This window comes from Lithobates pipiens, unplaced genomic scaffold (assembly GCF_037356315.1).
Source record: "Lithobates pipiens isolate NorthernLeopardFrog02 unplaced genomic scaffold, aLitPip1_a1.2 Scaffold_3, whole genome shotgun sequence".
Classification (NCBI taxonomy): Eukaryota; Metazoa; Chordata; class Amphibia; order Anura; family Ranidae; genus Lithobates; species Lithobates pipiens.
In genome coordinates this window covers 125,775,988-125,792,231 of record NW_027507790.1, presented here as the reverse complement: position 1 = coordinate 125,792,231, position 16,244 = coordinate 125,775,988, and the positions used below count along the sequence as shown (strand labels likewise).

Sequence of the window (16,244 nt, the reverse complement as noted above, 5' to 3'; positions counted from 1 at the left end):
GGGTAGGGGTACATTGTACCCCATACTCATTCACATAGGGTGGGGGGCCGGTATCCGGGGGCCCCCTTCTTAAAGGGGGCTCCCGGATTCCGATAAGCCCCCCGCCCGCAGACCCCGACAACCAACGGCCAGGGTTGTCGGGAAGAGGCCCTTGTCCTCATCAACATGGGGACAAGGTGCTTTGGGGTGGGGGGGCCGCGCGGCCCCCCTTCCCCAAGGCACCCCCCATGTTGAGGGCACGCGGCCTGGTACGGCTCAGGAGGGGGGGCGCGCTCGCTCGCCCCCCTTTCCTGGCCGGCCGGGTAGCGTGCTCGGACAAGGGTCTGGTGTGGACTTGGGGGGAACCCCCACGCCGATTTTTTTCGGCGTTGGGGTTCCCCTTTAAGCCCATTCCAGGCGGCGGAGCCCGCGACGTCTCCTTCGCGGGCCCCGCCTACCTGTACACGCGCTCGAAATGGGCGGACTTTCCGAGCGGGAACAGTCCGCTCATTTCGAAAGTACAGCGGACAAGCCCACACACGGGCGGACTGTTCGCTCAAACACAGTTTCAGCGGACAGTTTTTCGGAATTTCCGAAAGACTTTGTCCGTCCAACTGTCCGCTGAAACTGTCCGCTGAAAGCCCACACACGAGCGGACTGTCCGCCCAAACACTGTTCAGCGGACAAGGTTGGGCGAACAGTCCGCCCGTGTGTACGCGGCCTAAGAATTGGTCAATCAGCAATACAAGTCCTTGGTCCCAGGTAAAACAGATCCCCTATATGCATTGTATCTGGCTATTGAGTTGTCTGTATGTTCAGCTTTAAAATGGTTCTAAAGTCTAAATGTTTTTTTTTTTTTTTTTTTTTTAACTATAATGCATTATCCACATTAGGGTAAAAAACATTTAGCTACTTTTTTTTTTTAAAGAGCAAGGTTAAATAATATTGACATCACACATTTTTTTTGCAGAAGCCCTAGAGAATAGAATGGAGATCATTGCAATATTTAGGTCACACCGTAATTGTGCAGAAGCCTTACAAATGCAAATTTTGTTGGGGAAAAAATACACTTTATTGAATAAAAAAATAAGAAAACAATAGAGTTAGCCCAATTTTTTAGTATAATGTGAAAGATGGTGTTATGCTGAGTAAATTGCTACCTAACATGTCATGGCACTCGTGGAATGGTGACAAACTGTGGTACTTAAAAATCTCCATAGACGATGGTTTAAAATATTTTACAGGTTACCTTTTTAGAGGTACAGAGGAGATCTAGTGCCAGAATTATTGCTTTCGCTCCAACAATTGTGGTGATACCTCACATGTATGGTTTGAACACTGTTTACATATGTTGGTTTTACACATAACAAAAAAAGGGGCGATCAGGAGTTGCCCACTTCAAAAATGGCCCCCTTGCCTGACATTGCTTGGCTGCGCAGTGCATGCTGGCCCAGGACTGACCCTGAGCTATTGTACAGAGAGGATCTTGGAGGCTCTTGTGAAGTGTGTCAACATGTGCTATGAGATCCTGCCAGACTATTGCATCATGACCGCCTGCTTTATGGTCCCTGGACTCTCAACCATATTTATTCATTGGTATGCATTTGGGGACAAGGACAGGAAAATTGCTCAGTATCCATACCAATGGTACCTTATGGAGAGGGACAGGCGAGTTTCTGGGGAACAAAGCTGGTTCATATCAAAGGGTTTGGAAAATATTGACTAGATGTAAACCACTGACAGATATTCTATTTCACTGGTAACTGTTTAGTATAAATGTTATTGACCAACATTAAACTGATGTACAGAGATGAAAAGAAAAAGGCCCTCTAAGGCCGGAGGGCAGAAGTGACGTTTGATGTCGCTCCAGTCCTCCAAGGGCATAGAGTCCAGTGGGGCTATCTTGCTTACTCCCTTGGATCTGATCCTTTTTGCTGCTGCTGATCTCTCTGGTAAGCAGTGGAAATTATTGGGAAGCAGCAGGAGGGGGGGGGGGGGGCACCTCTCCTGACACCCATAAAAGTGATCTCGTGGCGAATCCACCTCTGGGACAAATTTTATGTGAAAGAGGATCGCCCACTGTGCAAAAATATACTGCGATTATGTCATCTAGCTGCTGTCATAACCCTGATGTATAACCTCTACGTAGCGACGTATATCCATGGTGGGCAGTCTGTAAGTGGCTAAGGAAGAGGAAAGGGAACACTCCGTGCATTATTGTATAGCTGTGCACAGAAAAGGTCACTCAAAGGGTAAAATTTTGCGTTTAAATTTTGTTTGGGGACACAGTCTGTCTCATCCTGGCACTCATCACAGTTAGCAAGCAGCTTGCCTGTGTTCTTATTTTCTGAATTGTTCTAAAAGAAAAAATCAGGTCAAGTGTTTCTATGTTCCAGGCACTGCTCTTTGTATTCTTCAGATGTTGCGCATTATGAAATTGTGACAAGAGGTTATATCCCACCCGGAAACACTTTGTAAAACGTTTTGATTTTTATGCTTTGTCTTATATAATGAAGATAAAATAAACATTAGCTAAATATGTGTGGCCTTTCTGATTCTGTTAGATACAGAGTTTCCTAAACACATTTAGCAGTGATTAATTTTACATGTCTTTATGTACTTTTAAAGTGAATTCTATGCATGAAGGTAAAAAATCTTTAGTGTGCAGCTCCCACCTCAGCCCCCCCAAAACTTACCTAGGCCTAATCTAGATCCAGCAATGTACACAAAACCCGAGGACCTCTCTCCTGATTGGCTAAGGTGCCATTGGCTCCTGCTGCTGTCAATCACAGCCAGTGCAGCGGGAGTGGGGGCAGGGCTTAAGCACAACTCTCTGTGTCTTATGGACGCAGAGAGCAAGCTCGGGATCGAGCACGCACGAGTGCCCCATAGCAAGCCGCTTGCTATGGGGGCACATGGCAAGGGGGAGGGGCCAAGGCTGCCAGCAGGGGACTCGAGAAGAGGAGGATTGCGGCTGCTCTCTGCAAAACCACTGCAAAGAACAGGTAGTTATAACATGTTTGTTATTTTTATATTTATTTACTTTACAATCACTTTAAGCATCAGCGTACTTAGAGACCACACCGTGTATCAGCACTCTGGGGATTCCAGATAGCCAAAATGTTTTTTTTTCCTGTGTTGCACCATGCAACTGTTGCTTTTAGAAATGGCACTTTAGTGCTAGTGTCAGCGCCATTTCTGCCTGTCTGACAGCAAGGGAAAGGCAATGCCAAGGGAAATCACAAGACACAGCTGAGGGGAGGTCTTTCCTCACTTTGAAATGCAACTGCATCTGGTAGTAGAGAGAGGTGATAATAATAATATTAATAATAATAATAAACTTGTATTTTATATAGTGCCTTTAAATGTAGCTTCTCAAAGTGCTTTACAAAGAGAGCACAGCATAAAACAAAGGGAAAAAGGGACAATTACATGAAAGCGTGTCTAATGAAAAAAAATGTTAAAATTAGAAGTGAATGGGTTTACAGAAGATGACTCTCTGATGTTCTTTGGAAGTGAATTGCAGAGTTTTGTAGCAAAGCAAAGCGGGAGGCGGCCCTGTCTCCCATCAAGTATAGGTAAGTGGGGGGGTGGGGGCACACAGAAGACCACAATTTAAAGGAGCTAAGGTTATGAAGGTGGGACAACATTGATAGAAGTTCAGACAGATAATGGGGTGCCAAGCCATGAAGAGCCTTATAGGTGAGCAAGAGGATCTTAAAGTCTATGCGAAACCTGACAGGTAGCCAGTGCAAGGACTCCAGGACACCCCCGAAAAAGCCTCTTAGTGAATTTGGATTCTCTGATCTCCGCCTCAACTCCAAGTCCCCCAAGAGTTGGGGACTCAGCCCCTCTGACACACCTGGTTAAATAAAATTACTGCAAACACATTTAAGGACACATTACCATTATCCTGGCTGTGGATTATCATCAAAAATAGACACATGCCTGGTAGTGATAAACAAATTGAATATATTAGCACAGTTTAAAGCATATGGAAACTTACAACACTGTTAAACCTTGCTACAAATAACTACTACATTAGAAAAGATAACCTTCAATATTTAGCAACTGCGGGTATAGAAAGGGCAGTAATCTATATGCCCTTAACTCAGGCACTGAGAGGGAGGAGAGAAGCCTTTTCAACTTCTCAGCTCCTTCTGGGCCGCAAACAGCTTTGAGAGGCAGACACACATTTCAAAGAAAAGGGTTGCACAAATACAGTAAGCACAGTTCTGTAATGTTGCAGGTCCTAAGGTGAAGAATACTAGTGTCTTCTGCTAGCAAACGGTGGGGCCCTTGTTTTTAAAATGTAGGTTTAAACAAGCATGCATGGAGCAGTAATCCTCTAGAATGTTCTGTTAGGTAGAGATTTAAAAAGAACAAACTACTAGAGATGGCAGCTCCAAATAAGCATCCCATGACACTAAAATGGGCATGCACGGCATGCAGTGTCAGTATGGTGTCAAGAAGGATGTTGGGTTTGCACCCTCTCACCAATCCTCTGTGCGATGACACAATGATAATCCCAGGTGCTGGTTCTGATGGTCCTAGCAATGTTGTAAAGCACTGGATCCCCTTCTGAGGGCCGATCGAGATGACTGGTAGAAAAATTCACAAGGTGAAGAGGCAGTGGCCGGCCCGATACCTGGATGGATAGCGCGATCCCTGAAATGGCATGGGTTGTCTCCACTTAGCTGGGGGCTGCTTGGGTCACTGATCAGGGTTCCTGAGCTTAACGGTGGCGGAACACTGATCCTGCCTCCCCTCTATCTTCTTGCAGCGCTCTGCCGGCCGTCTCGGGAAAAACATCTCTCTCTCTCTCTCTCTCTCTCTCTCTCTCTCTCTCTCTCTCTCTCTCTCTCTCTCTCTCTCTCTCTCTCTCTCTCTCTCTCTCTCTCAGGTGGAGTTCCACCACACAGTCTGGTCACCTTACCATACTCTCTTGGCAATCTCTGGAAAGGCTTGGCTTTCTCTCTCTATAATAGGTCACACACTCTCCGGTGTCAGTGTGTGTCTCTCTCTCCTTTAGCTTGATGCTGGTACCTCAGCCTGCTCTCCTCAGACAGCTCTCCCTCCTTTAATAATAGATTACACACTCTCTGGTGTCAGTGTGTGTCTCTCTCCCCTCAGCTCAAAAAATCCATCTCACAGCATTTTTTCTCTCACTCTCCTCACATGTCTCCTTTTCCTGGGCTTCAGGATATCCCTCCTCTGTTGCGGCACACAGTCCCTGGTGTCAGCATGGGTCTCTCTCCTCACTCTGGCACCTCTGTTCTTTCCCCTCACACACTTCTCCTCTCCTCATTGTTAAGTCTCACTGTGTCCCAGCAAGGGATTTTTGAGCCTTGGTATCTCCCTCTCTTTTAAGCAATCTCCTCTCCTCTTTCTCCTGTCAGCACTCTCTCTTTCTTTTACCTCAGTACTTCCCTCTCTTCCATCCCCTCAGCCCTTCTTGAAACTCCCCCTTTTCCCTGTATGGTCTGTGTGTCTGAGTTTTTCTGGAAGGACCAGCCAGCATCTCTATATCTCCATCTTGTGGCCAAAAGGAGAAATTGCATTACAACATTCCTGCTACAGGGGTAATATGGTTACTTGAACCATACCTAGTGAGGTTTCTGGCTGCATAATTTTGTACATATTGTAGTTTATTAATAGTGGATTGATCTGCAAGAGAAGTCTGTACTGAGGGGTTAGGCTGGAAGGAGGGTCTATACTTGGGTTGTTTGTGCTGAGGGGGATCTATACTAGGAGTGACTATACTGGTGGTTGTATGTACTAAACGGGTCCATACTGAGCATTTAGGTTGGAAGGGTAATGTTACTGGGGTGGCGGTCTGTATTGCGCATCTGTACTGAGGGGGTTAGGTAAAGAGGGGTGTACTGACATAAGACCAGTCACTTGCTGATTGACAGATGGCAATACCTTTAGTTACTTGGGGGACCAGGTATATATTTGTTTAAGTCTTTGAGCAACAGTTGGAGGAGATGGCATCTTCCATATTATACAGTAGGTACCCAGGCTTTTGCAGCATTTCTCATTATTGGAATCAAGGTCAAATAGAGGAGAAGGGCGCTTAGGTTGTTTGAAGATCAATTTCAGTGAGAATAATTATAATAGAGATTACTTCATCCTCAAATAGCTTAAAGATGGGTCAATCCCAAAAGATGTGCAGAAGCATGCCAGTAACTTGGTGGCAATGGCAGTATTAGGCAGGATATACATTGTAAAGGAGAGCTGGTGCTCTGGACCATTGAGAGAGTAGTTTAAAACTGATTTCTTATATACAACTCAGCACTGAAGCCTTATATACATAGAGCAAAATATACCATTGAGAGAGTAATTTAAAACTGGTTTCTTTTGTCCTACTCACTACCAATGCCCTATGTACATGGAGCAAAATATACCATCGACAGAATGTGTTAAAACTAGTTTCTTCTATACTACTCACAACTGAAGCTTTATGAACATAGAGTAAAATATTGTTTCTTTGCTGAGGACACTCTGGTCTTTATTCCCACACCAACAGCTAGGCGGTAGTGTTACCAGGAGGGCAAAAGAGGTTGATAGCCTGTGTTGCTTGAGTGCTTGTAGTTGATAGTTTGATGACTAATTGGAGGCAGCTCTATAGCATTAAGGAGGAGCTATCAGCCAATGAATATCTCAATACTATGCAGTCTATTATATTTCAAAAGTGAGATTGGTTGGTCAGTAAGATTCGGTGGAATGTTCCATCTGTTACTCCCGGTAAATTTCCAGGGTGTTCTATGACTGGGGTAAGGTAGGGTAGACTGGTATGGAGTGATCAGCAAGGGCTATCCTAGTTTCTGTTTTAAGGGTTGCACCATAGTGGGTGTGATTTAAGTTTGCTTGGGATCTCCTCTCCCATCTAGCGGAGGTTGCGAAAAGGTATTGTAGAGCAGTTCTATTCTAAACAGATCCATCGTTCAGTTTCATCATTTCTGCATCAATCACTCTGGACATATGAATCAATTTTTGGTGTGGGTATGGGGGTTTGGAAACCCTATACCTCCTGCAACTATAGATTTGGTGTAATCTGTGGGTTTTATTGGCCCAGAGAAAATTTGTAAAGTCAGCTTAGACTGACTGGAGGAACAGTGGTGTGGTGGCAGGGAGGATATTCTTTTTTAGTTCCAAACCATGCAAAACACAACAGAAACATAAAACCCGACATTGTAGGGCATGTCTAATTAACTAAGAAGAGCAGAAAGTTAGCCACAAAAGTAGAATCTACCCTGCAGTACACTCCCTGCATGCCAGGTCAATACTGTGTTACAGGAATGTAGAATTAAAGACTTTGGAGCTCTCATCAAGATTTTCTAAGTGATAGTCACTAGTTGTACAGTTCATTAACTTTTAACATCAGCATTATTGTGGAGGATTTTAGTATTAGTAGATTTCTGGTCATCTGTTGATTGTTCAGTCTTGCTGATGTCAGTGGTAGTTTAATATGTAATTTCTCTGATGCTGCAACATGATGCTCTCATGTAAACTTGATTACTTACAAGAAATCACATTATTAGAGTTGGGATCTCGTTTGAGTTCTCATAGCATAAATGAGTAGTCCTAGGTGTATCTTGAATTCTTTAACAAATGCTTTCCAAATGTGCACATTGTTAGAAATCTGCTTCTCATTGAAACATGAAATAGTGACTCAAACTAGGTTGGTCCTTGGGGCACTGTTATTAAAAACCATTGAGCTGTTCATGTATTTTGTGTGCTCTTTGGATGTCTCTTCCCAGGAGAAGATTGGCATCATTGTTCAGCAGACAAATCAAAAGAAGTATAGATGATGTTCATATTCTGGTGTATGATCAGTGATGTATTTTGGTTTTGTGCTGCCCTAGGCAAGACTTTGGTTTTGTGCTGCACTGCAGACAAGATCAGAGGCTGGGGACATGATCAGAGGCTGCGGACATAATCAGGGCCTGCGGACGTGGTCAGGGGCTGTGGAGATGGTCAGGGGCTTGGGACATGGTCAGGTGCTGGGGACATGGTCAGAGGCTGGGGACATGATCAGAGACTGCGGACATGGTCAGGGGCTGCGGACATGGTCAGAGGCTGCGGACATGGTCAGGGGCTGGAGACATGGCCAGGAGCTGGGGACATGGTCAGAGGCTGGGGACATGGTCAGGGGCTGGGGACATGGTCAGGGGCTGGGGACATGGTCAGGGGCTGTAGAAATGGTCAGGGGCTACGGACATGGTCAGGGGTTGTAGACATGGTCAGGGGCTGCGGACATGGTCAGGAGCTGTGGACATGGTCAGGGGTTGTGTGGCCACAGACATGGTCATCATCCTTCTTCTATTATATTTACAGGTTTCATTACTTACATGATGCATCACTGTGACAACACCCTCCGCCGAGCCCAGCCAAGCTGACATGAGTCAAAACCGCCCACCTGAGCATAGCCAAGATGAGTTGAGCGGGGACTTTTTTGTGCGGAGGGGCGGCTTTCTTGCTGCCCCCCCCCAAAGTGCCACCCTAGTCCTGGGCCTAGTCCTAGTCCTATAATTGCCACCCTAGTCCTGGGCCTGGTCGGCCTAGGCCGAGACAAAGTAAGGAGTAGGAATATTTGATTGCACTCATTGAGTCTGAAAATATGAATTCTTCAGCAAGAGCATTTTTTCCTGTGCTTTCCACTGTGCCAGCACATGCTCAGAGGGTAGGACACTACTTCACTTTTTATATTGAAAGTATGTAAAAAACTGTGACATTGCAGATGAATTACTGATTTGGTCATCTAAAGCGGCACATATCTTGACAGATTTCTATTTTTGACCTTGAGGAAACACCTTGAGTAAACATATTTTGGTTTCCTCTAAATGTCCTTTGTGACATAGCTCACTTCATTTTGATGTGATTGGTGTAGATTACTGCTTCAACATTGTGTGGCAGCAGGCAGGTAAAATCACCTGGTTGTATCCAGGATGGAAAATATGTATGCCCTAGATTCAGGCTTTATGCGGACTTGTACAACTAGAGGGGAGTGCTGGGAGTCCTATAGGGGAAGAGTTAATGAGCCCAGCTGAAGTAAGTGGGCTCATTAAGACCTCTACAAAAAACCCCAGCATGCATAGGGAGATGCTCCATCCTGGAACCAGTTTTGTGTTTGTATAGACTGGGGAGTGTGACACCTGTTCTGTTCTGTGCGGTGAGTTAACGCCTGTGTGGCAAACCTCTACAACAGAGACAGAGACAGGGACTGGTGCAGCACAAGGCTGCACTCAGTTGTTAGACAGGGAATCTATGTGTGTAATTAGAGGTCAAGCTGACCAGGATTTATTTTCATGGTTTTTTTTGTTTGGCTGTTATACTTTTCACTGCATGTAGCATAAATAATACCGCACCTTTTGTTTTTCCACCTACAATGCTGTCTGCTGTGCCTGATTTTGTGTTGTGAAACCATCCAGGGGGTCACACACACCCGCTGCCGAGTTAACCCCTCACAATTGGTATAAGATTTTCAGCGTCTGTAGAGTCCTGTTTAAAGAGGTCTCAGTGTAAGGTTATGTATTATGCCTATTGCTTTCACATTTTGAGAATTTAACAGTAGCCTTGCAGTATCTGGCAAAGTACTCTGTAGATGCGCAACGTCTGAAGCAAATGTCATGTTTCCTTGGATTTAGCTGTGTGCTGGTGCCAGGATTCGTCCCCCCAGGATTACCATGCTCAAAGTACAGAGACAAAGCCCTGCAAGTGGATATGGAAGCGGAACAGGAGTATTGGCAGACCTGAAGCAGGCAGACATGAGAATATCCAGGGCAAGGATCAAGGTAGACAGCAGACAAGCAAATCCAGAGAGAAAGCCAAGATTGATACACGGTAAGTCAGTCCAACAATGAAACAGGCAAGTTTTAGGTGTTAGAGGGCCACAGAGGATTTAAAGAACTGGACAAACAGTAGACACTAGGATCTTGAATTGGAACAAGGGACTTGAACAAGGAACTCGGACCTCTTGGATCAGGGGCCTAGTGCTGGGTACAGCCTATTTCTCTGGCAATGAAAGTGGAGCAGACTTAAATATTTAGGAAGATTTGGAGGCAGAGTGGAGCCCATAGCTACCAGCTGTGGGCAGCAAGGAAACAAGAATAAAGTGCATACTTAAAGAGGAACTGCAGTCTGCTCACATAATTTGTAATAAAAACATCTTTGCAAATTCTGAAGCTTCCCTCCAACCACTTTTAATATTATTTTATATATACTGCGATTCTGTACTTGCCAAATATGCTGCAGAAATCTCTCTCCACTAAGTCTGGCTGCGTCCATTTTAACTGTGGGAAGCTGCTGCCTGTTCACTTACTGGATTTACACAGACACTCAGAGGCACGCTTCCAGCTCTGCAGCTCTCATTGGCTCTCTTTGAATCACCCCCCTATCTTCCTGGTAAACTCTCATGAGAGTGAGAGAGAGAGCTGTGCATGATGTTATAAGCCTAGGCTTTTTACCAGATAAGAAACAGGAAGTGGGCTATACAAGGTATTTACTGGCAGAAAAGAACATGTTTTACTAGTTAAAACAACAAGGGCAGATGATTTAATAGATGGAAAGTTGAAAAAATTACCAAAGTTTCGTCTTAAAGAACCACAGGTACTAGCAGAACCACAGCAGCCAGGAAGTAAGGACAACCTAATTTACTGACTGACATATCAGTATGGATGTCACACCACTTCCTCAAAATATGAACTTGTAATACTTTGTTACCCTCGATCCCCCTTCCTAACTTTACCATCGGGATCAGTAGCACAACTATCAGTCCTGCCAAACATGCCAGGGTGCTAGGTGTAACCTTATGCTGTGTACACACGACCGGACTTTCCGGCAGACTAGGTCCGACCACCTTCCCGACGGACTTTTAAGCGGAGTTCCGACAGACTTTCCGAACGAACAGACTTTGCCACACACAATCACACCAAAGTCTGACAGACTCGAACGTGATGACGTACGACTGAACTAGAATAAGGAAGTTCATAGCTAGTAGCCAATAGCTGCCCTATCGTCGGTTTTCGTCCGTCGGACTAGCATACAGATGAATGGATTTTTTCGACCGGACTCGAGTGTTCTAAATCTAAAGTCTGTCTTATTTTTCGACAACAAAGGTCTGATGAAGCCCACACACCGTGGAATTGTTCAGACGGATTCGTTCCGTCTGACCTTTGCTGTCGAAAAGTCATGTACATGGAATTCAATTCCGCCCTTTTCTTCGGGGCCCCAAATCTAATCATTATCTAAATCTTGCTGCCGTAATCCCACTAAGATTTCAAAAATGCATGTCTTCCTACTTCTTCTTACCTCAACTATTGCAACTTCCTTCTTGTTGGCCCACCTTTACACAGGCTATCTCCCCTTCAGTCTATCATGAATGCTGCTGCTAGACTCATCCACCTTACTAACTGATCTGTGGCTGCCGCCCTCTGACAATCTCTCCATTGTACTTGTACTACACTTTATATATGATCTCTCCATTGTAAAAAATGTAAAATACTAATAACAACATATAAAGTCATCCACAACACCAATCTCATCTTGAAATATCAGCCAAGCTGTTCACTAAACCCCTCCGAAGACCTCCTGCTCACTAGCCAGCTCATCACCACCTCCCATGATCACCTCTAGGACTTCTGCAGAGCCATCCTCTGGAACTCCTTACTCCAATCTGTCTACCTATCTTTTAAACTGTCAGCATTTAGGTGATCCCTGAAAAGTCATCTCTTGTGGCAAGCCATATCCTGTCTCTGCCTAAAAAGTGTACATTTACCTTCTCTATCAGCTTATCCTTCACAGTTATTCCCTTTTGTTACCACTTGCCCCTCCCTTTTAGATTGTAAGCTACCACAAGTAGGACCCTCCTTATCCTCTTGTGTTGAATTGTATTGTAAATTTACCTTCTCACTTTAAAGTACTGTAGAATAGAAAATAATAATCCTTTCCAGATCTCTTAGGAAAGTCTTGTAACATTTTGAACAGACCATCTTCAATAGCTTCTGGACTGTTGTTACCCTAATCTACTAAATTGCTAGCATGAACAACTCTTATGCCACGTACACACGACCGTTTTTTTTCCATTAGCATAAACTCTGACGGTCTTTCTGACGGAGTTCTATTGAAACGGACTTGCTTACACATGATCTGATCATTTAGAAAGCGATCACATATGACGGGACTAGAAAAAGGAAGTTCAATAGCCAGTGGCCAATAGCTGCCCTTGCGTCATTTTTGGTCCGTCGGAGTAGCATACAGATGAACGGTTTTCCCGATTGGAATTGATTCTGACGGAAAGATTTAAAACATGTTCTATTTCTAGGTCTGTCAGATTTTTTGATAAAAAAAGTTGGATGAAGCCCACACACAATCCGAATATCCGATGAAATGATTCTGTCTTACTTTTTCTGCTAGAAAGTCCGATTGTGTGTACACGACATAAGTCTCTTGACTTACTCTGGGGTTTAGGGATCTATCAACTTTATTAATAAGTCAAATTATTCATCAGGAGGAATAACCAAATTACTTATGGTGGCCTTGAAGGTAGACGTCTGCTTTCTGTAACTTTCAGGTTGTTTGTTTCTTTTTAATCCAGTGCTTGTGGGCACACAGCATATAATGTATCTGCCAAAGTCTGACATGTCATATAGGGTGGCTTAGAGAACTATGCGGTGGCAAAGGCATTTAAATCAAGAACAGGTTTGTAGCTCATTGCTATGACAAACTGTACATTTGGAGTAATGCTACTGTTGGGAGGTAGCCTAATGTTCTAGTGGTAGTTTGGCTTGTGCACTGACACCTGAGTAAACAGCCTCTGTCTCTGTAGTCTGCTATGTAGATGGTCTAGTATAACATGAGGACTCATCTTTATCGGTAGAGGGAACAACAGGCTGGATGAGCTATGATGAGTCACAGTAGGTTCGGGAAGTTGTTGCTCTAAAGAATGCCAGTGTCATGACGAAAATCAGAGGCAATTGCAAATCTGTCGCTCTAGATTAAGACTTAGCCCTTAGTGTGGTCCGTGGAATTTTCTGAATTGGCAAAACTGATACTGTCTAAGTTACTTGCAGCAGGAGTTTGTTCTAAAACTCTTAACCTTGGTTCTGCTATAGCTAGGTAACATTTTCTTTGTAGGGTTTCCATAAAAAAAATTTTGTGAGTACCTACTGCCACAATTTCTGCCTCCATCTCTGTTTTCTTTTTTTACAAAGCAGTCTGCACCTTGACAGCCATTACCTTTGCATAAAAGGTCAATGTCTTCAGGGGGTGACGAGGTTAGTCACACAATATTTTGGTTTGTTTTGCACAAAAAATGCTACATATTGCTTTGTACTGAATCACAGTGTAATTAGAGCTAGTGCTGCTCTCACTTGTTATATGTTGCTGCAAATGTGAGCAGTGTAACTATATCTATGTGCAGACATAGGTTGTGTCGGGTATTTGTACAGAGCAGAAATCAAACTGTCTCTACCTCACCAAAGCAGTTGCAGCAGAAGGGATAATTCTAGAATTAAGAGTTCTTGTAGTATCACAAGAAAATTCAATACACATAAGGCTATAATGCATGCACAGTTTTTCAGTCACAGATGGTACATACAGCCTGCTGCCAGCAGCCTGTCAAAATCAATAACAGACTAAAATACACAGTGGCTGTACATGACTGTACGCACATTAGAGACATATGCCTCAGATGTGGACTTTATGTATTTGTGTGTGACAGTGTTTAGCTGTCTTTGGCCGCTGCAATCCAACTACCTCTAGCAGCCTATGTGAAGGTAGCCTTAAAGACGTACTCTAGTAAGCCTTTAAAAATAACTTTGATTGCCTACTGGTCCTGCATTCTACATGATGATTTCAGTGTGGGAGCAGGTGCATGAACAATAAAGACAAGTGGCTTTGTGGCTCCTTTCTCAGACCAAAGGAGCAGTTGATCCTTACTGTACCAGTAGAGCTGCACAATTAATCATTAAGAATCGAGATTGCAATTCTCCCCCGATCTTAACAAAGCATTTTCCCGATCCTATGCAGAATTCTCTGCTCAAGCCAACAGCAGTCAAAAATAAAGCAAAAACAAAATCCAGGCAGTCTGCCAAGTTTCACAACATTCCTCAGCCGCTGAGCTAACTATAACTTGTAACATTTTGTTCCTTAGAGCAACAGAATGAAATTCGGTCTGTAAATATTTAACCACTTAAAGACTAAACCTTTTTCTGATACTTGTTGGTTTCAAGTTAAAATCAGTATTTTTTTCTAGAAAATTACTTAGAACCCACAAAAAGTACATATATGTTTTAGCAGAGACCCTAGAGAATAAAATGGTGGTTGTTGCAATATTTTATGTCATACTGTATTTGCGCAGCAGTCTTTCAAATCCAATTTGTTTGGAAAAAAATACACTTTCATGAATTTAAAAAAAAAGAAGGTCAATTTGGCCCAATTTTTTTGTATGAATTGAAAGAGGATGTTACGCCGTGAGAATCATGATCTTTATTCTAATCAAAAAAATTTAGAATCTAATTTTTCCCAGAATCGGGCAGCTCTATGTACAAGGGAGGAGGTCTATTGAGTAGTCATTTTTAAAGACTGACTACTTTTTTAAATTTTTTCTTTACTTAAAAATTAAGAAAAAACTAGGTGCAGCTTCACGTAAAGATACCAGTCTGGCATAACATGCATATAAGTTGGTTTCCCCATGGTTGGAATGTGAGGATTCACTAATACAGAAATCTGCTAAACAAAATAGCAGAGTTGGAAGTTTTTGTGAATGAAGAGAACTATGATTTAATTGGTATTGCTGAATCTTGGCTCCATTCTTCACATGACTGGGCTATTAGGCAATGCTCTCTTTCGGAGAGACAGGGTAAAAAGGAAAGCTGGTGGTATCTGTCTCTATGTGAGAAGTGATCTCAAAGCAAGTGTGAAAGAGGACCTTATTGATGGAGCTGCGAAAATGTGAAATAGACTTCCTCAAGAACTAGTTCTGGCCAGCTCAGTAGATTGTTTTTAAAAAGAGATGGATGCATTCCCAAATGCACAAAATATAACTGAATATACATTTTTAGAGGTAATAGCGATAGTTGGTGCAGGGAATATCTGATTGCCTCCTGGGGGATCATGAAGGATCCCACCCCCCCACTGGAACGAATTGGACTATGCCTTATTGGGTTTTTTTTTTTGCCTTCCTCTGGATCAACTGTGGGTATGTTTTTTTTTGTTGAACTAGATGGACTAGTGTCTTTTTTAAACCTGACTATGTAACTATGTAACAATGAGGATAGGGCAGGTTCATCATCTTGTTTATACCAGCCTGTATTACTTTCAGCAGAACACAATTGCCCAAAGAGGCTTTAGGCCCTACAAAAAGAGGCCTCCTTCTAAAAACTGGTGTCCTAAGCTGGTGGTGCAGAAATGCATGAGGGGGGCTTTATGTGCACCTTACAGTATAGGCATGTTGTGGCCTCCTTCCCAGTGAATACTCTATCAGTTTTTGCATTCAGCCAGGAGCGTGAACAAAACAAAAGGCTAACGCGTTCAGCATAGGCTTTCACTGCTGTTAGAATACACTGATCAGAGGCTTCTTTACCTGTTAACAATGGCGCTGCTTAACATTTTAAGAGAGCAGATGGCAGGCTTATAAACCAAAATGTATTTAAAATTAAGCCCTATACCACTTATTTGTCAGTTTATTAAACATGGAAGATTTAAAAAGTGTATGGTGTTTTCTGTTTTATGTGTCCACTCTTGTTAAGGATTTTTCATTTGTACTTTTTCATTTGTACTGTAAAGCTTCCAGCTCAATAATGACAGATTCTTATCATAATCCAATTTTCACAGTATTGTATTTTATTGCTACATTTACAACTAAACACAGTTTCTTAGTTCCATTAATCGTATGCTTTGTATGCTTTCCCAAATTTATATGTACAGTGCCTTGCAAAATATTCACCCCCCTTGACATTTTTCATGTTTTGTTGGAATTAACATGGATTGTTTGAGGATTTGCCTCATTTAATTTACAAAACATGCCCACAACTTTGAAGATGTTTTTTTTATTGTGAAGCAAACAACAAATAGGACAAAATAACAGAAAAAGTCAATGTGCATAACTATTCACATCCCTAAAGTCAATAGTTTGTAGAGCCTCCTTTTGCGGCTATCACAGTTCCAAGTCGCTTTGGATAAGTCCCTATGAGCTTGCCAAATCTTATCAGTGGCATTTTTACCCATTCCTCCTTGAAAAACTGCTCTAGCTCCTTCAGGTT

At 43.1% G+C, this 16,244-nt stretch overlaps 1 protein-coding gene across 4 annotated transcripts in view; it reads left to right on the top strand.

Annotated features, from left to right (window-relative positions):
- The window catches only part of KCNN2 (potassium calcium-activated channel subfamily N member 2), a 276,041-nt gene that overhangs the window by 121,052 nt on the left and 138,745 nt on the right, over positions 1-16,244 (top strand). Inside the window, exon 1 of one of the 4 annotated variants that reach the window (XM_077462264.1) lies at positions 9,667-9,825. The exons of the other annotated variants lie outside the window; for them this stretch is intronic. The gene's annotated coding sequence lies outside the window, so the exon portion shown is untranslated. Of the gene's footprint in view, positions 1-9,666; positions 9,826-16,244 lie in introns of those variants that run through there. 4 annotated transcript variants of the gene reach the window in all.